The sequence below is a fragment of the Pinus tabuliformis genome, chromosome 9 (genome assembly GCF_031772625.1).
Source record: "Pinus tabuliformis cultivar Carrire ecotype Pingquan chromosome 9, CPIR1, whole genome shotgun sequence".
NCBI lineage: Eukaryota > Viridiplantae > Streptophyta > Pinopsida > Pinales > Pinaceae > Pinus > Pinus tabuliformis.
In genome coordinates this window covers 1106348733-1106370715 of record NC_142307.1, presented here as the reverse complement: position 1 = coordinate 1106370715, position 21983 = coordinate 1106348733, and positions in this window count along the sequence as shown.

The window sequence follows — 21983 nt, the reverse complement described above, 5'->3', positions numbered from 1 at the left end:
ATCCATATTTGAATGTACTGAGTAGATAGGGAAATTTTGAAGTTTCTCTTGACTACTTACTACATATTTCATTAAGGTTTCTCTGTATAGTCTCTTGGGTTGACCAAACACTGAAATAGTATCGTAAGACATGTCTAATTGTAGAGATCCTTGAAGCTTTGCACCCCAAGTTTTAGACAATAACATACCATACTTCGGTAGAATATCAGCTACCATTATGTCCATTAGGATGGTTTTGGCAGGATACTGGACTAGTGACACACATAATTCTTTGATTAAACCTAAACATTTGACCTGACTTGAATTAAAAGAGAAAAGGTCTTTATATTGCCTGGTGATGTCAAGGTCAAGTTTCTCTATTACAGATTTAGGCATTAAGTTATGGGAAGCACCAGAATCAAACATGGAATTATGAAGTATTTTATCATGTATGTTTAAGCCTACATAAAAGGAGGAACTTCTCCCTCTGCTGTTTTTCCATTTACTTCACGACCAAATATCAATTCAGGCTGGTCATAAAAAACGTTTACTGAATCTTTTTCTCACAGAAATGTTGAGTGATCTGCTCATTTGACTTATGTACACATCATGTTTAGCCAATTCTGATAATGGAACAACTATCTTTAATTTGTCTACTTCTGTCTCAAGATTGAAAGGTTTTTCGGTCTGAGTTCTTGTATTTCGGGCAGCTGAATTTTTTGCGTTTCTTTCCTCTTCAGGACTGGGGTTATGGGCTAAAGTTGCTTCCAAATCAAGTTCTAGAGGCTCTCCTACTTTTCCTTTAGAAGGAGATGCAGTGGAAGGTTGTTTGTTAGGAGGCTAATTGTCTGATATATCTTCAACGATTGGGTTATTAGGGTTAGGATCTGTTTTAGAAAGAATATGTACAGGGGGGGCACTGATCTTACCTTTGTTGGGCCGCTTGGTATCTTTCTGTTTGCTAATTTCAGGGACATCTATTCTTCTGCTCCTCAGATTGTATTGTTTGTGGACTTCATAAATCGCTGTATCATATCCCTCCCTAAAGTCAAATTATTCACCTGATTGAGTTTGGAATTGTTTAAGGCTGTGAGCTTCTCGATCTTCTTAGGTCAAGAAAACTTGTTGTTCATTGTTGAGTCCTATCAAATTAATTTGAGTGTCTTCTGTTGGTTCATCAGAAATTGAGGTTTCAGCATAATTTTCTTGAAATGGGGGCCTAATATTTTGGTCAGGCCCTATCTTTCCAGTGTTAGGATTTTGGTTTTTCCTAAAATTTGGATTTCTCCCAGTATTGCTTGGTTGACAATCCCAAGAGGATTTTCTCTCAATTGTTTCTACTCTATCTCCAAGTCTATCCATTCCTTTAATAATAGCATCTAATTTTTGTTCAAATGCAGAAGGTTCTCCTTTGAAAAGTGTCCTCCTTTCAGCTCTGGCTCTAGATCGTTTAGATATCAGGTTGGCCTCAACGCTGACAGCTATACTCTGCATCTTTTCTAAGTTTGAGGAGCTCTTTCCCTAAGTTGGTATGCCATATCAGAATCAAATGCATCAGGGAATTTGATCAAGGCCAAATCTGGAGGAGGTCTGAGATTTTGAGGAATAGAATTGTAGACATTATTGAATCTGGTACAGTAATCTTGGACAGTTTCTTATGTGCCTCTTGTTAGGTTTTCATACTCTGGTAAAATGTGGAGAGAATCTTTCTTCTTTTCCCATCTGCTCAAGAAGGTCTAATAAAGAGCTTGTGGGTCATTGATACTATTTGCAGGGAAGGCTCTAAACCAGCTTCTAACATTTCTAGTTAAACATTGAACAAATACTTTCATTCTAACATCATCATCATCAATCTCATAATTTTCAAAATAGTTGGTCATTTTATTCGTATGCTGTTGAGCTGTGTAAGTGCCAGTACCTTCAAAATAAGGGATTTTTCTTTGATAGTCTTGGGGCATAGCCCCTGGATTGGCAGGTAAGTTTAGGGGAGTATATCGGTTTGCCATGGTTGCAGAAATAGATGAGACAACTAGAGGAGTATGGATAACAGTGGGAACGGGTGTTGTAGATGGAGGAGGGGAAAAGGTAGTTGGAGATGTTGATGGTGAACTTGGAGAAGCTGTAGTAATCATAGAAAGGTTTGGTGTTCTTTCAGAAGTAAGCTCAGATTGAATGGAGTTCTGCAAATGTCTGTCAAGGTGTGAAGTAGCGGAATTTCCTTGGCTCTTTTGTCTTCTAATAATCTTAGGAATCTGATCAGGATTTTCAAACATAGGCGGGGGATTGGGATCAGGATTTGATCTGGTGTAATGAATCCTTTCTGAGGCCAGTTTTCTAGGTGTGTTTTTTTTTTGTCTTTTTCTTGAAATAGATTTGACAATACAACTTTAACAGTCTCTTCTAGGAGGTTTTTAGATGTGGGAGTTTTTAACTTTCCTAGAGATTTTTTTTTGAAAAGAGGAACTGATCAAGTATTTGGAACTAGATATTTAGTTCATAAACTAGACCGAAGATAGACTAAAGTAGCATTCATTTACTTCTGCAATTGCAAAGCAAAAGCATTTCAAAGGCTACCTGGCTAACTTCAGGCTTCATCTGTAGCTTATGAAATAAACAATAGTAACAAATAATTATTCAGATCCCCAGTGGAGTCGCCAATGATGTTATCACTCAGGTTTTTCCCCAAAGTTGTAAGAAAGGGAATGCTGCCGAGGTAACCATAGACCAATATTTTAGATACAGAATCTATCCAATCTATATCCAGAGAGGGCTCTCTCTTTATGATTTATCTTTGTTTTCAAGTTATTAGGCTAGTTATGAAGTTCAAGGGTTTTGTTTTGCGTTTGGGTGGTGAAATTCGATAGAACAGAGAGGTAAAACAGAATAGTTCAGTCTATTGGGCATGATGGAGTCAAAGAAGAAGGAATTCTAGATTCGGTTTCTTAACAAAGAATGGCTTCACAGAGCAAGGTAGTCAAACAAGGAGAAAATGGGGACTTGAAGCAGATGGAATGGGATAAAATGGGTGAAGGGCAGTTAAGAATCCTTCAACATATTGAAAGAGGGAAAATGGATGATTATTGATAAGGAGCAGTTAAGAATTCTTTAGCAAATAATCAACATGAAAGAATCAGGAAACATGAGTAATTAAGAGTTCACTGCTTATTCTAATTCTGAAGAAAACACAGATAATAATAAAGACTAAAAACAGAATGTAGTCAAGAAAATTCTGATTTAACCTTTTTCTTTATCATTCAAATTACAAAACACAGATGATATAGTAAACAAGAAAACTATAAAACACAAGATATAGGGGAATTATTGATCCGGAGGTTGATTCAAGAATTCAGTGACAAGTCCTTTGCTTCAATTCTTCATCCAGTAGGCCAAACAATAGTTTGATCCCAACAACGCTTTATTCCAAAAGTTCAGTATTACAACACAGTCTAGGAAATCCACATACCACAGACCACCCCAATACTCCAATGCAGGGGGTATTTATACACAAAATATGTACAACCTATATCTCATAACAGATGTGAGATACTATCTAGGTTTAATCTAAAATAATTTACAAGTAAAATAGAAACAACTAACAGATGTTGTGCTGGCGGCAGGCCTTCAGGGTTTGGCTTGCAGCTGTCTTCTGTAGTAGCTCTGCGTTGACGATCTGTCTTAACTGTGTATTAATTCTGATGTGATATACTTTAATTGCTTTGATACACTTTGAATTCTGATCTGATGCTCTTCAATGCTGATCTGATTTGTATTTAATTTTGATCTAATATTTCTTTAATGCTGATCTTCTTTGCCTTCAATGCCGAGCTTATACACTTTAACTTTTCTTCCGTTGGCAAATTGTGTATCTGAAGGCCCACTTGTTAGGGTGGCGAATATCCTTGTATATATTTACTTCTTTCTTTTGCGAGCTCGGAAGTCCTTCTGTTTGGTTTGAACTGTATTTAAAGAGGAAGGCTGCTCCATGCAGGTTGAATGGTTGGCAAACTGGAAATACAACGACAATGACCCTTTTTGGTTTTATTCGACAAAATTAAGCTTGGTGGGATTTTTTGGATTTAATGGGTGAATGACGTAAGCAGAAGCATGGATGACGTAGCGGGTGACGTGGAGGTGACATCAGCATAGGACAACTAACGTTAGCGGATGATGTTAGCGGGAGCGGTGGTAAGCGGTTTTGCCTGCACCGCTTTTGGGGCTAGGCGGTTTCGGGCGGAGGGCAAGCGATTAGGCTAGATGAGTGACGCATGTCCTTGGTACGGTGGAAAAACCACTGGTTCCCCGTGTGTTAACGTTTTGCAGTTATGGTGGTCATGAAATGATCGTCGACCATCGGATGCGAGGGCACTGATCGGACGGTGGACGGTGCACGGAGATGGAGGGAGGTTATGCTGCCGGGTCAAACAAATAAATAATGTTTTTTAATGGTTTTCGGAGTTATTTTCATTGGTTGGGGCTTGGTTATTAATCGACCCAGATGGTGATTAATCCCTTTAGCGCGGTGGGGGTTATGGTTCTTGATAAACTTCAAACAAGTTTATCAATTCCATTTTTTATATACAGGGATATGGTTATAGTTAACCAGGGGGCGGGAATATTAATATTTGGGGATTTTTATTATATATACATATTACGGGAATGGAAATGTTTCATGGGATTTAAATAATAATACATGTTAGTTGTTAATATGAATTTATGAAACAAAAAGTGCAAAGTTATAAACTTAGGCTTAGGATGAAGAAAAAGGGCTTTTGAGGTGACCTTATATATTTTCCCAAGTAAAGTAGGGATTTACTTAAGGAAATGAGTTTATGAAATGAAATAAATGGCCTATGAATGATATTAAGCAGATCTTAACATTTGAGGGGGGAAATTAGTGAGTGATTAGGGAAAAGTATGAAGGGGAGTTAGTTATGAAACTTGTCTCACTTGAGTTGTATCAAAATATTTTTCTGTGATTTTTTAATATTGAAATTTCTACTTATACTTCGCGTAACATTTTTTCTTCTTACTTTGGGTGCACTTAGACTAGCAAACCCTTTTCAACCTTCCTTTTCTTTTCATGTTAAGCCTACCTAAGTCTGCCCTTATTACTTCCAAGGGCTCAGATTAAATTGTTGAGCTCTTTTGCTTCTCTACCTATCTACTCATCTGCCAAGATTAAACAGTTTGGTCAGATTTTTATTTTCTATCTCTAAAACATGAAATTCAAACATGAACTAGCCAATATTAAACTGTTTGACTATTTAACACTTGTGGCATGAATTTACAAGCTGCACACAATGATTTATTTTACAAAAAAAAAAAAAAGTAGTGGCTTTTTGGACTTGCACACTTTCCTGGTCTTTCTTTTTTTGGGGTTCATTTCTTTCACTTTTTTGACCATTTTATTTTTTTTACCCTTTGATTTTTCTTTTAGGGCATATCCTCTTTACATTTTTACATTGTTTTTTATTTTTTGATAACATGGAAACCCTTTGCAACAAGGAAAGGGATGAACATATTACAGAGCTCAACCAGTCAATCATGAAATATGACACCTATTAGTATAGGAGTGTAACAACTTGAATCACTCAAAATGAGTTGTTTTTTAGGCCTTACTACTTAAATGTATAAGGTCAATGATATTCATCTAATACATTAATAATTTAGAACTATCAATTCATAAGGTGAAATGATACACTCCCATACAAGAATTATATATATGACTAAAACATATTGAATATATATAATATTCGTATCATATTGAATTTAAAGATAGAAATAAATAACATATTTTAATAGATAATATAAATATAAATAAATAACATATTTTAATAATATAAATAGAGAAGTAAAAATATCAAAGATAAATGATTATATAAATTTATTTAAAAAAAATAAAATAATTAATAATATCTTTAACCTAATTTTTGAAAAATTAAGATTATATTAAATTTTCATAATAAAAAAATAAATATTATTTTAAAGAATAGTATAAATTAAATAGAAAATTAGAAATATCAATATAAAAATATCAATATGCAATGTTTTATATATTTTTTCTTAAGAAAAATAAATAATTTTATGAAAAAAATGGAAAAATTAAAACAAATTACTTAGATAATTTTTAAAACATATATGGTTAATATTATATTAACTTTAAATAATAAAAATAAATAAATTATAAATAAATATTATAAATAATCAGAAATTTAAATATTAAAAAATCACATAAAAATATTTTATAATAAAACTAATTGATATACTTTAATAAATAATTTTATGAAAACGAATGAAAAAATTAAATAAATTAGATAGTTAATTTTTAAAACATATATATTGTTAATATTATATTAGCTTTTTATAATAAAATATTAATAAATAAGTAGAAATTTCAATATTAAAAGATCACAGAAAAATATTAAAAAAAAAACTAATTGATATACTTTAATAAGCCATATAAATTAAATAAAAAAAATATAAATCTATCGTGGTAAATGATATAAACTTAGTTCATTATTTACACCGAAAATAAAATAATTTTAATAAAGATCATGGCAGTAATTTTATAATGAGTACCTGGAACTGGAATAGTTGTAGAGCTTCCTGGTGGAAGAAAAAACGACGAGGGTTACATCGGCTTCACATAGAATTGACAGCTCTTGAGATTTTTCGAGCAACCCCTCCTTTTCGAAAACGTGACCTGCCTGGCGCACACATCTCTTAATTTATATTTTCTAGCGTGCAATGTCACAACGGTAAAGTTCTCGTGCGATTAACATACAAATCATAAACAGCAAGGGCAAAAAAAAAACAAAAATCCGCCAAATCCGAAGTCCTACAACAAGATTAAAAGGGCAGCAAAACTGGGTTGGTGAATAACAACCCTAAAATTCTAGCATCCAGGCGAGACAATTCAACACGGAACTTGGAGAGCGATATGTGGTGCACAAGTTGGGTATGTGTGTTTTTTAAACATGAGGAAATAGTTGATTAAACATGCGGAAGGGAGGTTATCTGCAACGCAGTACATCGGGCCTAATAATGAAAAGCAAATAGTGTCCTTCCTCGGCTTACACTCCAAATTTCTCAAAGGGCCGCGATTCTGCCGGTAAAAGCAAAGCTCTAAATGGCACGAATCTGTATAACATAACGATGATACAGAGGCGGCGAGAGCCTTTCAACGGATGGCGAAGACGAGGATGAGGACGGAGATCATTTCTACTTCGCCAAAGTCCATCATTCTGTAATGCAGTTATGCTGCTGTTTACCACAAAAATAACAGCTCTCAGGTATGAATTATCTTCACCGTCACTTGTGTGTGTGGAGACAACAACTTTTCCATGGCGGATCCTGGTTTCCCTGGTTTGGCGCGAGCGCGAGATCACCTTACCTGCAAAAGGTTTCCAAACTACTAACTTCGCCAGCTACGCCCACTTATTGAACGGTGATGCCTGTGACGGTGTGCTACAGGCATAAGCCGCAGAGGACGCAAAGGAGGGGTTCTAGTTTGCTGCACTAGATTTTTGTTATTCGATCTTATTCCTAATTGTAACCGTATTCAATCTTATTCCTAATTGTAACCGTAATACTGAATTGTAACTATAATAATTCATTTCAATCTCACGATTCATGTTATTTTAATCGTCTAACACAAAAATCAAGTATAGGCAATAGTACAGGTGGCATGGGAGGGGAATTGATTTCAAAGGGAATGCCTTACGGTGTAATTAAATAAACCATAACATTTTAAATAAATAAATATAATCAATGCATATTTTATTTAAAATAGTAGTTTTTGTATATTTTTAATCATTGGCGCAATATTTCAAATACTAGGCACTAGGGTGTGCAATGTGTTAAAATATAATGATGGCTATTTTAAGGAAAAAACACTAAGTGAGATCAAAAGAATGCAATGCACTAATATTTTATATGTATATATTTTAGTTTGATTTTTTTAAACAATTTTTCAATTAATAATCTTAAAATTAAATATTTTTTTAATAAAATATTGATTTTTATATGTTAACTATTGCATTTAGATAAAATGATTGCATGCATGTGTTATTTAATATGTTACAATTATATTATTTAAAACAATGTAAATCATTTATGTTTTTGGAGAATTTGGTATCTACAGATAAATACTAATTCCCTAGATAAGTAACTATATCTAGAACAACATTTTAAAGTGTTTTAGTCTTTTCTTATAAGCAATAGATAAGATGAGAAGATGAGAAGACCTACTTGTAGTTCCGCTTTCCTCTTGTCTCCTTTGTATCAATCCTATCGCTCCTTCCCGTACTTAATACGCTTGAGAAGTACCTGTAAACACAACAGAAAACAAAGAATCGATCAAAGCAAAAGATTTATTGAATATAAGTGAAAGGAATTAGATACAATTCACATATATAAGCATTATAAAACAATACAAACATATGGGAGAAAGGTTCAAACACTTTATTGAATAGAAGAAGGAATTACAACCATTGGTGTCTGATTCAAAGCCATTCCTCCAGCTTGGATCCCATCCACATCACATCAAAAGCATGACAAACTTGTAGCACTACAATACTTGCTTCAAAGCCAAATCTCATAGCAACATTATCGCCTTACAATTCAACATAATCCAGCCCCTTATCACTTAGATGAGTTGTCAATTTATAGGAAGATGAACGAGGTTTTGTCATAAATGGTGGCATTGAATGACCTTCCATACTTAGAATTAGTTCCATGGAGGAAGGGATGAGAGGATAGGATGCACCTTAAATCATTCCTCATCCATTTTCGAGCTCATAGGAGTTGATAAGTGAGGGAACCTTCTAGATGACTCCAAAAGATAAGAATATTCCCCAAACCCTATTTGAATTTCGCTCAATCTCGCCCAACACAGGTGAAAGGAAGCCTAAGTGCTCTGCAGAGCACCCTGACATGGACTTAACTACTCTGCAGAGCACCCTGGCATGGACTTAACTACTCTGCAGCGCACCCTTACATGGGCCTACCTACGCTGGTCCTTCTAGAGGCTATTTCTGGATGTCTTCAAGTCATGAAACTGTCTGGGAAGGAAGCATTGAAAGGGGTGACTTGTTTAGGGCATGTAGCAATTAAAATTAGGGTTTGATGAGCCCTAAAACACTGATTTGGATGATGGGATTGATGTGACCAAATGGATCTGTAACAGATGCCCCCCTAAAGCATGAAGTTAGAAAAATGCCAATGTCAAATGAAATGCTTTACGATGCGATGAGGAGGTATTGAAGTGGAAGGTGACTTGCATCAATTACAATACATATATCATGATATTTGATTTTACATGAACTACTGAGGGAAGGCATACCCATGCTCAGCTTATAAACTTTCATTGCATGTACATAAATAGTCGTCTACAAATATAGACCCATGATTGGAATGACCATCAATGTAAAGCCATTGTACATATGATTTAGTACTCCTGAAATCACAGCCTAGATGGATGAAATTAGATCTGGGGTCTTCTATCTTGTTCAATCATTCGCTCAAGTACGAGTCTAACCATGTGAATATGTGATCTGAAGTCGAACATGGGAAGACACCATCTAATTAGCAACCAATGATGTAAGCTGTTAAAAGATGCGAGAGAAATCATCGATAATGATAATGGTCCTCAAGGTATTGTAGTACATTCTACATGGTATGAATGGATGATTTGATGTCGAACACCATACAAAGTCTTTCGGTCGAAGGCCATTGATGTCAACCTATCGCCGGAAGTGAGAAACCTGCCATTGATGCATGCAAGCCTCAAGGTACTGGAAAGGTGTTTCTAAGTTAACTTCTTGGATAATGCGCTGATGTCGACAAGAAGTGACTCGTCGCAGGAGGGCCTTGATGTATCCCACATCAATGACACGAAACGAGTGTAGTGATTTTTGAGATGGAATTTAACTGACGACACAAGGTTCAGGAATGGCGGTCATGAAAATGAAGGTTTATGGTATTGCAAAGGATGAATTTTGACTGAATGACTTCTCTTGAACATGTTGGCGACACTAAAATGAATTGGTAGCATTGACCCAAAACAAAGTGATGGATGGTATGATAGACCAATGTTGTGATAACCATCAAGCTAATAACCCAACCCAGATAGTCACGGTGATGGAGTGAAAGTGTCATGTTCAAGAGTGACCTGCTACCATAAAGTGGTTTTCCCCTTTTTCCCATTTTCCCCAGTCATTGCTAACCAATACCTCTTTATTTTATCAAGCTTGAGGAGGATAACATATGCTTGTTGTATAATTCCACCCTTCGGGTGAATCCATTGCTATGTGATGTTTTAACGAGTCTAGCGAAAGTGAAACTCGGTCTTGTCTAGATGGAAAAGTTTGTCTCTATTTGATGTTTTAACGAGTTTAACGAAAAAGATAACTCAGTCATTTTCATGTTTAGAGAGTTTGAAAAGGGACAAAAGAAAATTCCACAAGTTCTTTTCCGTAAATTAATCTCTCAAGCCCGAAAAAACATAAAATAATACAAGAGAGATATCCTTTCCAATCCGTTAACGAGCTGGAAAGGACAAGTGCTCAACAATCTTTTCATATTTGGAGAGTCTGAAAAGAGCTTAAAGAGGACTCCAAGAGGGTTCCTTTTTCATTTTTAACAGAGCTTGAAAAAGAGATCAAAGTGTGTTGTGTGGTCATAAGTACAATTTACAATTGAGCACGTCAAATTCTATAAGTCAGTTGCAAAACCTACTCAAAACACCACCAAATGGATTAAAAATACCTGTTTCATAGGCAAAATAGGAAAATACTAATGTTTACTCGATTAATGAACATGAAATAAACATAAGACAAGTTTTTACCATGATATTTTTACCATTTGGAACTTACCATTCAGTTTTGTGCTTTGAGCTAGTTTTTTACCTTGAACTTCATCAGATGATTACGAGAGATTCTGCGGACCATTTCTTGAGTCGTCTGGACTAGGTAGGAGCTAAACCTCTCTTCTTTCTTTTCTGGTCATTTTTTTGTCATTTCATGCAAGTTTTAGGGTTTTTGGGGCCCCTGGGGTTTCATTTTTTCGCTCTAGGATCAGTGCAGGCTTCCACATCGAAATGCGTTGAAGAGCACTCAGATAGAAGGCTGCATGCTCTGAAGTGCACTGTTTCTGTGCCTGGGTTGCGCTGGGTGAGTTTCCAAAGTTTGATTTAGTTGTTTTCTCCAAAATGTGTCTTGTTTTTTGCAGGGAAAGGATCCTAACTAAGCTTGTGATTGTGTTTTAGGATTTCATTGGATTAGAATGTCGATTACATGGTGAGAAAGAGAGCATGAAGAACAAGACATGGTTGCCCTAAACAATCCGAGTACAGTTGAGGCCCTAAAAAACTATGGGTTACTCAAATACTTCAAGTTGTCCGGAATGAGGCAAAAAATAGAACTATTGCAGTTCCTTGTTCATGCATGGGGTCCGACAGATCAGACTTTTCACATTAGGAACAAGATGGTCCCTATTACCAGTGATGATATTTACTTTCTTACTGGATTGTCGAGGCGAGGTGCCCCCATCTCACTTTTTGGATTTTCTCATGGAGGTGAATTGATGAGAGACTATATTAGATAGTTTTATTAGCCAGGTACACAGCCTAGAAAGGATGGGAAAATAAACATTAGGGATGTAGGTGATTTTCCTTTGAGAATGATCCTCTTTACAATCGCAAAATTGGTTGGCAGTGTGACACTACATCTGGCGAACAGATCTTATATGCAGTATGCACTGGAGTGTCTAGAGACAAAAGTTTTCAATTGGTGGGAGGCTATGCTTTCTTCACTAAAAGAACAAATAACCAAGGTAAAAAGTGGTAAGACGAAGAACTTTTGCTATGGTTCAATCTTAATCGCTTTTACCTTATAAATAATCCCATTGATGCAACCACAACATGTATCACTAGGTGTAGCTGGTCCTAGAGATCCACGTTTACAGAGGTGGGTCGAATTGATGGCTCGACATGCGGGTTAGTCAACAATCATTTTTTCCACTGCATTCTTCAGTTGGCTCGAGCGACAACATCTTGTCATCGAGGAGCATCCATACTCAGGGATGGATTTCCATGGAGATTCAGATTTGATTCTGCCAGTTGGAGCACAATGGGTGCTATGGGTAAATTTTTTGACCAAAAGTGTTTTTTGATTTTTCAAGTTTCTACATGTTTTTGTGTTTTTAATGTTTCCAAGACTAAACTAAAATCGTTCCTATGCATGCAGATGTGGTATTATTCGACTTGTGGGGCACCAACAGGTTACAGGTGGGCCACCGCGAAGAAAAATTGGGAGATCAGTTCTCTAGGACTTAGATTTGGCTGAGACCTTAGCAGAGTTGCAGGATCACATAGAGGGATTAACCCTTGGTATTCCAAATGTCTGGATGGAGGAGTTACCTATGAGGTTGCAGCGCCACAATATTGGTGTTCCTATTCGTTGGGCGAGGCTTTTGCGTATGATAGCACATGTTGTGACCTGTTACCATGAGCACCACTAGATCTACTTAGGATGTTTTGCATGCATTTTGAGTTTTTTGGGTCAGATGACCAAACGTGTCTTGGACACAAATTTTGTAAAAAAATTTAAAACACCTATCTATTTTACTTTCAGAGTTTTCTATGGTTATATGCAATCCTATTCAACTGATGATGTGAATTGAAAATATTACTTTTACATGTGTCGCAAATGTCTATTTAACACATAATTCACTAGAGAATCAGTTAATGTGTTAAGATTTCTGGAAATATGTTGATATTGAATGTGTTCAAAATGTCTTTCCAAAATACGAAATCGGAACATATGAAAAATCGTTGGATTTTGGACAGTATAAATGTTTGTTAGCTGTGGTACAATGAGTTGTGAGTCCAGCCTAATGATGATTCAGCTAATGCCAAGTGAAATGGCATCAGAGAGTAGTTCAATCAACGCGCTATACTCAGCGATGTTGTTTGTTGATCGACCAATAAAAATCCCTTGAAAACTCACTAACTCGCCGCTTGGAGCACAAATAGCCCATGTTGTAGAAGACAAGTTCTGCGTACTATGACTAGCACCATCAGCGTAACCAAAAAAAGGTTCCGAAGACTCCAACATATGCAAGAAATGCAAAGCATATTACTAACTAGATAAAAACTCTAAAAGATACACACAAACATGCAATGAAAGCATATATATAGTGAGTTTTACTACACTCAATAGAGCATAGTAACGTTTGAGGTACAACACATTTCGGGGCTGTGATAATGGAATCCCATCATAATCTACTAACTCGTAGGGACCTTTTTCCAAAACATACTTGACAATATAAGGACCCATCCACGTTGGTTCAAATTTCCCTGCTTCAATTTTATTAGCTTACTGATCGTAAAGCAAGAGCAGGTCTCCTTCTAAGAAGATATGAGGCTTGATATTTCTATCATATTGCGGCTTGATACGTTTCTTGTGCGCTTTGTTAGCCAATGTGACATCACGATGGGTTTCATCTAGATGGATTAATTTCAAGAAACACACTTCTTCGTCAGAAGTGTCGGGTAACAGATCAATTGCTTGTTTAAGCGATGAGATTTCACATTATATCAGTAAGATTGCTTCCAAATCATACACCAACTGAAAGGGTGTGAATCTAGTTGCATTTCTCACTGAGGTTCGATATGCCCACAAGGCAAAGTACAGGATTAAGTGCCAGTTTCACTTATGAACCCCTATCATTCTCTGCAACATCTGCTTCAGGACTTTGTTGATGGCCTCAACTTGTCCATTCGCTTGTGGGTAATAAGGGGTAGAACTATCATGTGATAGTCCTAACTTAGCAGTCAACTCAGCCATCATGTGATTGCGAAAATGCGACCCATGATCTGTAACTATGGCTTGTGGTACACCAAACCGGGCAACCACATGGTTAAAAAAGAAAAGAGCAATTGTTTTGCCATTGTTGTTCAATGTTGCCATCGCCTCAGCCCATTTGGTAAAATAGTCAACGACGACTATAATATACCCATGCCCCCCGGCCGAGGTGGGGTTACATGTCATAAAGTCAATGCCCCATTTGGTGAATGGGCCAACAACAACGACTGGATGCAATGGTGCAGGTGGTAATCTTGTTTTTCGGTCATATATCTAGCATGCATGATAGCTCCTCACAACAATAATACAATCTTTAAATATAGTTCGCCAGAAGTAACCGACACAAAGAATTCTTTGTGCGGTTGCATACCCAGATAAATGCCTACCACAGGCACCTAAATGGAAATAATTCAATGCTTTCTCGGATTCCTCATGCGTGAGGCACCTCCGTAAAATCGTATCGATACCACGACAGTAAAGAGTGTCGCCAATGATCAGATAATCTTTGGTTTGGTATCAGATATGTCTTTGTTGCGAGTGAGAGGTATCAGGCCAGAAAGTTTGGTTCTGGAGATAGATTAGTATATCTCCATACCATGCATCAGATGATGATATCAAAAACAGAGACTCATCCAAAATCGATGGTTTAGATGTTGAATCAATGGTGGTTGAGGGAAGGTCGCAAAGTAACTCTGTGAAAACTAGAGATTTCTTTGATTTGGACTTAATGAATTCCAGATCAAACTCACTATCCATTTTGAGTATTTCCCCCCAGAAATTGACGTGATGAAATGTATGTCATAGGGTTGCAATACGAAATGACAGTTGTTTTCCAGAGCAGGATGTAGTGACGAAATCTTTGAACAGCTTGCACGACTACCAAAGTTAGTATTTTGACATAAGAGTACTTACCTTCTGTATCATTGAGATTACAACTCAAATAATAAATCAGATGTTCAATCCCATTTTCTTCTTGGACTAAAACCATGCCAATGGTTGTATCTGGAGCAATGAGATACAAGTAATATTGGTTTTGATAATTTGGAGAATACATTAATGAAGCTCTAATCAAGGTATCTTTAAGAGCATCAAAGGAAGCTTGCGCAACTTGATCCCAATGGAAGGGTATCTCCTTTTTTAAAAGACGTGTAAAACCTTTAGCCATCTTAGCGTAATTAGGAATGAACCTCCTCAGAAAGATTACCTTCCCTTGGAGTCTCTGTAACTGTAAAAGATTTGAAGGTGGAGGCAAATCAATAATTGCCTGAACCTTTAATGGATCAAGTTGAATCCCCTCTCTAGACATTGCAAATCCAAGTAATCAACCAGACCCAACACAAAACACACATTTGTGTGGATTGAGTTGTATCTTGTAGTGTTGGCATCGTAAAAATATTGCCCTCAAATGTTGTGGGTGATCAGTCTGCTTTCGTGAATGAGCAGGTAAATCATCAAGGTAAGGTTGAACAATGTTCTTAATGGCATGGAAGGCATAATTCATTGCCCTCTGAAATGTGGCCCCTGCATTCTTCATACCAAATGGGAGTTTCCTATACGTGAATGTGCCCCATGGACAAATAAAAGCTATTTTAGATTGGTCCTCTAGGAGGATAATGATTTGATTGTAGCCGGAAAAAACATCCATAAATGAGAATATTTCGCATCTGGCACATTCGTCAATAATCTGGTCGATAAAAGGAGTAGGATAATTGTCCTTTGGACATGCCTGATTTACATCCCTATAATCGACGCACACTCGAATTGTCCCTTGTTTCTTCATGACAGGAACAATGTTGGAAACCTAGTCAGTAAGAGGTACAGGGTAAATGAAACCAACACACAAATGTTTTTTAACTTCTGTTTTAATTGCAATGACTTTCTTTGGATGAATGGTCAAAGCCGCTATCAAACTGGCTTGACATCAGGGTACATTTTGATTTTGCGTTCAACATACTAGAGTCAATGCCTGATATCTCCTCGTAAGACCATGCAAATATATCTCTAAATTCATGAAAGAGAGTATGGTAATTATCGAGTTTTGATGGAGAACAAGATTTGCCGACATGAATGTTCTCTACAACATTAGGCTTGGTCGAAATATTAATAGAAATCATTTCTTCAATATTTGACATGTTTCACTCTGATTCTACTGTGTCTATGAAAAATGAATTCGAAAGAAAATCAACAATTGAAGGGTGGTTTAGTTCATTTGAATAATCTTCGATGTCATCTGGAAGATGGCAATGATGATGATAATCTTCCCAAGGTTCTTCTCCAATCATCATTGATTGGACAATTCCTTCATCCGTACAATGTATACGAGAGAAAGGATCCGAAGAAGTACCATATTCTAACGATTGGTCTACCCATACAATTGGTGAACGCGGATTTGGGTTTGCCACATAAGCCCGAAAAATTTATTGCTATGCTTGTTCAATGGGGCTTAGTGGCATTACCTCAATATTATTATCAACTTCAAAATTGTTGGTAATCCTCCTTAAATCATATGAGGTGGAGGAAATCATGTTGCAAGTCTCTACTCTTGCCACTTCCACCAAATCAGATGGTGACGGTAGTGTAAAAGTACCCATTAGGGAAGGATCTTTAAAGAGACCTACTCCAACACTTTGAAGTGACAGCGGGGGTCCGTGTACCAACGGAATGCTTCCCGTAGCCTATGAACTATTGGAAAAGAAGGAAAGCTGATCGATAACTATGATTCCACCCTTATGAGGGAATGCAATAGTATGAAAGTACGTGGAAACCACAACAACCATAGCATATACCCATGGCCTTCCCAATAAAATGTTGTAATCGAGGGGTCCGTCAACTACCTCAACTTCAACAGTAACTGTTTTTCCCCCTAGTTTGATTTGTAGGTTACTTAAAATCCCACAAGGAGTATATGTTCATCCATCAAAATATTTTAACGTGGTTGGTGATCGTGACAACGACAGTGAACCAAGTGTTTTCTAGCAGCTCATTGACATAATGCAAGTAGATGCCCCCTCATCAATAATAGTTCGGTGAACATTCTTATTGAGAGATTTTACTTGGATTAGGAAAGCTAATTGCGTTGGTAACTATGGTGTATATCCCGCATGGTTAAAAACCATAAGATTGGAATCCGTAGGGTCTATTTCACCAATTTCTGACAGTAAAGCCTGCTTTTGGGAGGGACAATTTTGTAATACCTCAAGTGTCAACATAGCAGAAGGTGATTGAGAAAGGTCTTCCACTATGTTATGGTTCTGAGTTGCTCGAGCCCGAGGGTTAATGTCGATTTATATACAACTCCCTTTGGTGGTTTTATTGTCAATTCTGGTGCAATAGGTGGAATATTTGCAGATGAAGTCGAAGTTGAAGGATTAGGTTGACCAGTGGCTTGATTATTCGACGATGATGGTGGATTTACATAATCTTTATTTCTCATTGACACCAAAAATTCGTTTTGTGGCTTTGTGATGGATAACATGAGTACTTGGGATGTGGAAGCATGTTCTATCACAACCAAATGTGTTTCCGGGTTTGGATACGGATCAGTCAACACTGCAGATGTGTTAGAAGTCTTTAAAAGTTTAGAGACCTTTGAGCAGTGTGGACAATCTCTTGTAAAATGCTCGTCATTACAGATTAGACATGGATAATGAGGTTTCCTTGCCGAAGTAAAGGAATCAGATGATTTCTCTTGAGGGGAATTATCTTGTTTCTTCTTGTTTTTCCCCTTTTTCTTGCCTCCTGGTTGCTTTTGATTTTTGCCTTTGTCAGATGACACAACATTAACTTCGGAAGCAAGAGTGTTTTTTGATGCATTGGTAGTTTGATTGGTAATGGCAAGAGTTTGACCAGATGGTCTTCTTGTTGTTTGCGTGCTCGAAGAACCGATCACACCATCACCGACATGAGAGTCCTTACTCGATTGTGGAGGAGGAGGAACAGTGAAAGCTGGTCGGGGTGCATTGGGAATTTTGTCATAGAGCGTGCCGGATTGTGTGTAAATCAAATCCAAGTATTGGGCACGAGCAATTACTTGCTCTTCTGTGACAACTCCACCTTTTGCCACATCCTCGGTGATTGATGGCAACAAGGATTTTATGAACCACTCAGCCAAAAGCTGATCGGGAACATATGTCTTAACCATTCGACGACGACGCCACCACTCATGAATATGATCTGATATATGGGTAGCAGTAGTCTGTTTAAAGTTGGTTAGGAGTTCCGTTCCAGTCTCGTATCTGATAGGTAACTGGAAGTGGGTCAGAAATGTGGTGGCTAAAGTTGTAAAGTTGTCGAAAGAAGCTCTTGGCAACTCAATGTTCCATTTAGTAGCCAGACTAGTCAGTGTTCTTTGGAAAAGACGAAGTCTAACCAAATCATCATTTAAGGAGTTTGATGAACACCACAAATGAAAGGTCATGACATGATTTTATGGGTCTTCTCTAGGATTGCCATTGAATTTCGGAATGTCAGAAGGTAACTTATGTGGAATCACCGGCCACCAAGGTGCATATAAGATTGGATCATTAGTGAGCCGATTTAAATCTGGTAATTCCAGAGTTGCTACAAATGGAAATTGTTAATTCAGGGTAGGTTGAGCATACCCAGGATATGATGGAATTGCCTAAGCAATAGGTCTTTGCATACCAACATAGGGAATCTGCATTTGGTAACCTTGATAAGGTTGTTTCTGAACAAATCTGACATAAGGTGGTTGTTGATAACCAAGTTGAATTTGCGGTTGTCCATAACCTGCAAAGCCTTGTTGATCAAGACCTTGGTAAGCTTGATACTGTCCAAACCGAGGTTGAGCCTGTTGAGAAAATCCAAATTGAGGTTGGAATTTCTGGAATTGAGGTTGTTGAAGTTGTGGTTGCATGATTGTTGAATCAACTGTTGTTTTGGTACAACTATTGTTGATTTAACGGTTGTTGTTGCCCAACAATGAAAGGTTGAATAGGTTGTGAATAAACTATACCAGTGTAAGATTGGGACAGTCCAAATAAGGGTATACTAACTTGAGGTTGTTGTTGAACCCCAAAAGCAAGTGGTTGTTGTACAACAAATTGAGAAACTTGAGCTTCTTGACCCGGAACTTGTGGTTGCGAGGTAGAAGGACCAGTTTGTACCGGTTGAGATACAACAGTTTGAACTTGTGACTATGGTACAATAGTAACAACAGGTGTAGTAGGAATAGCTAACACAGTTTGCATTAGTTGTGTTGGATACACGAGCCTTGGTCGAACTGGCATTATTGGTTGCCATTGACAAACTCGAATTCCAGGTTGACCTAAATACTGCGGGATATTACCATATGGAGGTCCTTCAGGATAGAGAGGATAAGGTGAATAAGCATGTTGCTCTCCATATGATGGAAATCCGACATTTAATAGATACATAAGTCTTTGCTGGCCAGATTTCCTAGCCTGATATTGATATGAAGGATCAAACTGTTGAGTTCCCATTAAAGAAGAACCAGGTAGAATTCCGATTGAGGACATCATGGGTGATGATGATGGTGTAGAAGCAACCCCTGAGTGGGTTCCATATAAAGATTGGTAACCAACCGGGACGAAGATTCACCATATAGGTGCGACTCAGGTGTGGTAGAAAATATCGAAGAGGTTGCAACAAAGATTCTGCCGCAGCTGCATTAGATGATACAGTCTGGGATGTTGATGGTTGTTCAACCATAGTTAACTGACGCAAAAGTTGTCCTAAAGAATCGACGGGTACTTGAAAATAAGCAGGATCAAATGGAGCAGTAAAATGAGGAGTATGAGGGTAAAGATAAAGCCCAGTTCCAAAGTGGAATGGGTTCCAAGTGTAGAATATTCTTCCAATTCTTTCTCGACATCAATTAAACTAGGTGGAAGTACTTCACCATCTGGTTCGTAAAAGATTTTTGGTCCTGATAAAGTGGAAGTTTTAGTAGTTACTGATGTTTAAGGGGTAACCGGTTGATCGTTTTCTGGTAAAGTAAAAACTTTTGAATGTTCAAATTCAAAGTCCAGATGTTCGGATAAAAGAACAACAGTTTCAAAAAGAGGTTCTTGAACAACTTCAGGTTCAGATGTAACTTCTGTTTGAACTATGATAGGTTCTAGATTAACTTTTGGTTGAACTGATTCAAGTTCAGAAGTAATTTCTTGTTGAGAAATTTCAAGTTGAGGATCAACTTGTTGTTGAACAACTTCGGTTACTGTTTCACTAGGATCAGTGCTAATGTCCTCAGGTAATTGTGAAACTTCTTCTTTAGAAACAGATGTACCAGAAATGGTTGGAGTAACTGGAGTCTCAGTACTTATCGAAATAGATGATTTAGGTAATTCAGATGAATAACTAGGAGTTCTTGATGTACTTGACTCAGTTAAGCGAGACCGCTTTGATCGAATAGGTGTAACTTCAGGTAGAAAAGGCAATTTACTCTCTACTCTCTGCGAACGATGGGGTAAGGCTTCATGTTCCTCCACGATTGCTGATTAATTTTATTATATATAAAAAAAAAAAACAAAAAGGTGTAAGCTAGGCAAAAGGTTTACCAAGCAACTATGAACTACAGAATACCTCCTGGTGAACCAAGAAGTATGGGCAAGCAATCTCCTCGAATACTGTGTTCGGTGTATCACAGTGTACAAGGTGGCCGACTCAGTTAGCTAAGGATGGATAACAACCTAGTGTTGTCCTCCCATATATACCTAAAGGTATGTGGAGGCCCAGTTCGTATAAGCATTGTCTAATGCAAAACTGCACAGTGAGAGAATTCCCATATACTTTACGTATTGTAACACCGCCCTATATACCCGAAGGTACATGGATGAGCTACGATATACTCACGTACGTGGAATGAGGTATCACACTTGGGATGTATAGAAGAAAAGTTAGTGATAGCTGCTTTGTTTTACGATGCCAGAACACATCTCTAGCCTAGAACCACTAAATGTTCTCATTAATGACAATGCTCCATTAGGTAAATTGATGTTAATTTTAAATTGAACTTTCTTAGGAATTTTCCTTTCAAGTTCACCACGTGATGTATTCTGAAATTCCTGGGAATGAAACTATCATTATAAGCATTCTTTCCATTCAATTTAACGATGAAAATCCTAGCTACTTAGGGATAGAGCAATCAGATTTCTTTCGATCAAAGAGAAAAGAGCACAATCTAATGCAATTTCCCTACACTATTCCTATGAACACACACAAACCTTTTCAATGAAACATGCATGTATTTATTTTCAATTTCCTTAATGTGAATATGAACAAAAGGAAATATGCACATACAGTCAATGAATGTTTCATAAGGACGAAGACTTTTACGACAGTTCTGATTCGAAGGAAAAGAAGACTTTACGACACTTTATTTCTAATGAAGATTAATCAACTATATTCTAACTTTGACTATAGATCGATAATGACAAAGAAAACATTAAAGAAACATTAATCAATGAAATCAAAGTAGGGCTAAACGAGGAGATAGAAACTTGTTCTTTGAGACATAACATCCATTGATCAATCAACAAACAAGCAAACAAAGAAAAGTTGGCAAAAACACTTTCCAAAGGTGGGAAACTGACCCTAGGAGGATCAACGCAGCCCTAAATGGGAGACAGTGTGCTTCAGAGCACTGTCCCTAAGCTAGGGGTGCTCTGCAGTGCATTGTGTCCCTCACAAGGTAACGCTGGTGACAGTGAGCCATTTCAAGAGGCAATTTGACACAGTTTTGACCAAATTTTCAATGCAAAGAGCTGAATTACAATCTATGAACACAAGTGAGGTCTGCAAGGATGTCCTAGGAGGTGGATAAGATATTAGGAAAGAAGATCTTCCCCAGTGGATTCACCAATTTGTTTTGGATAATTTGGTATCTACAGATAAATACTAATTCCCTAGATAAGTAGCTATATCTAGAACAACAATTTAAAGTGTTTTAGTCTTTTCCTATAAGCAATAGATAAGATTAGAAGATGAGAAGACCTAATTGTAGTTCCGCTTTCCTTCCGTCTCCTTTGTATCAATCTTGTCGCTCCTTCCCATAATACGCTTGAGAAGTACCTGTAAACACAACAGAAAACAATGAATCGATTAAAGCAAAAGATCTATTGAATATAAGTGAAAGGAATCAGATACAGTTCACACATA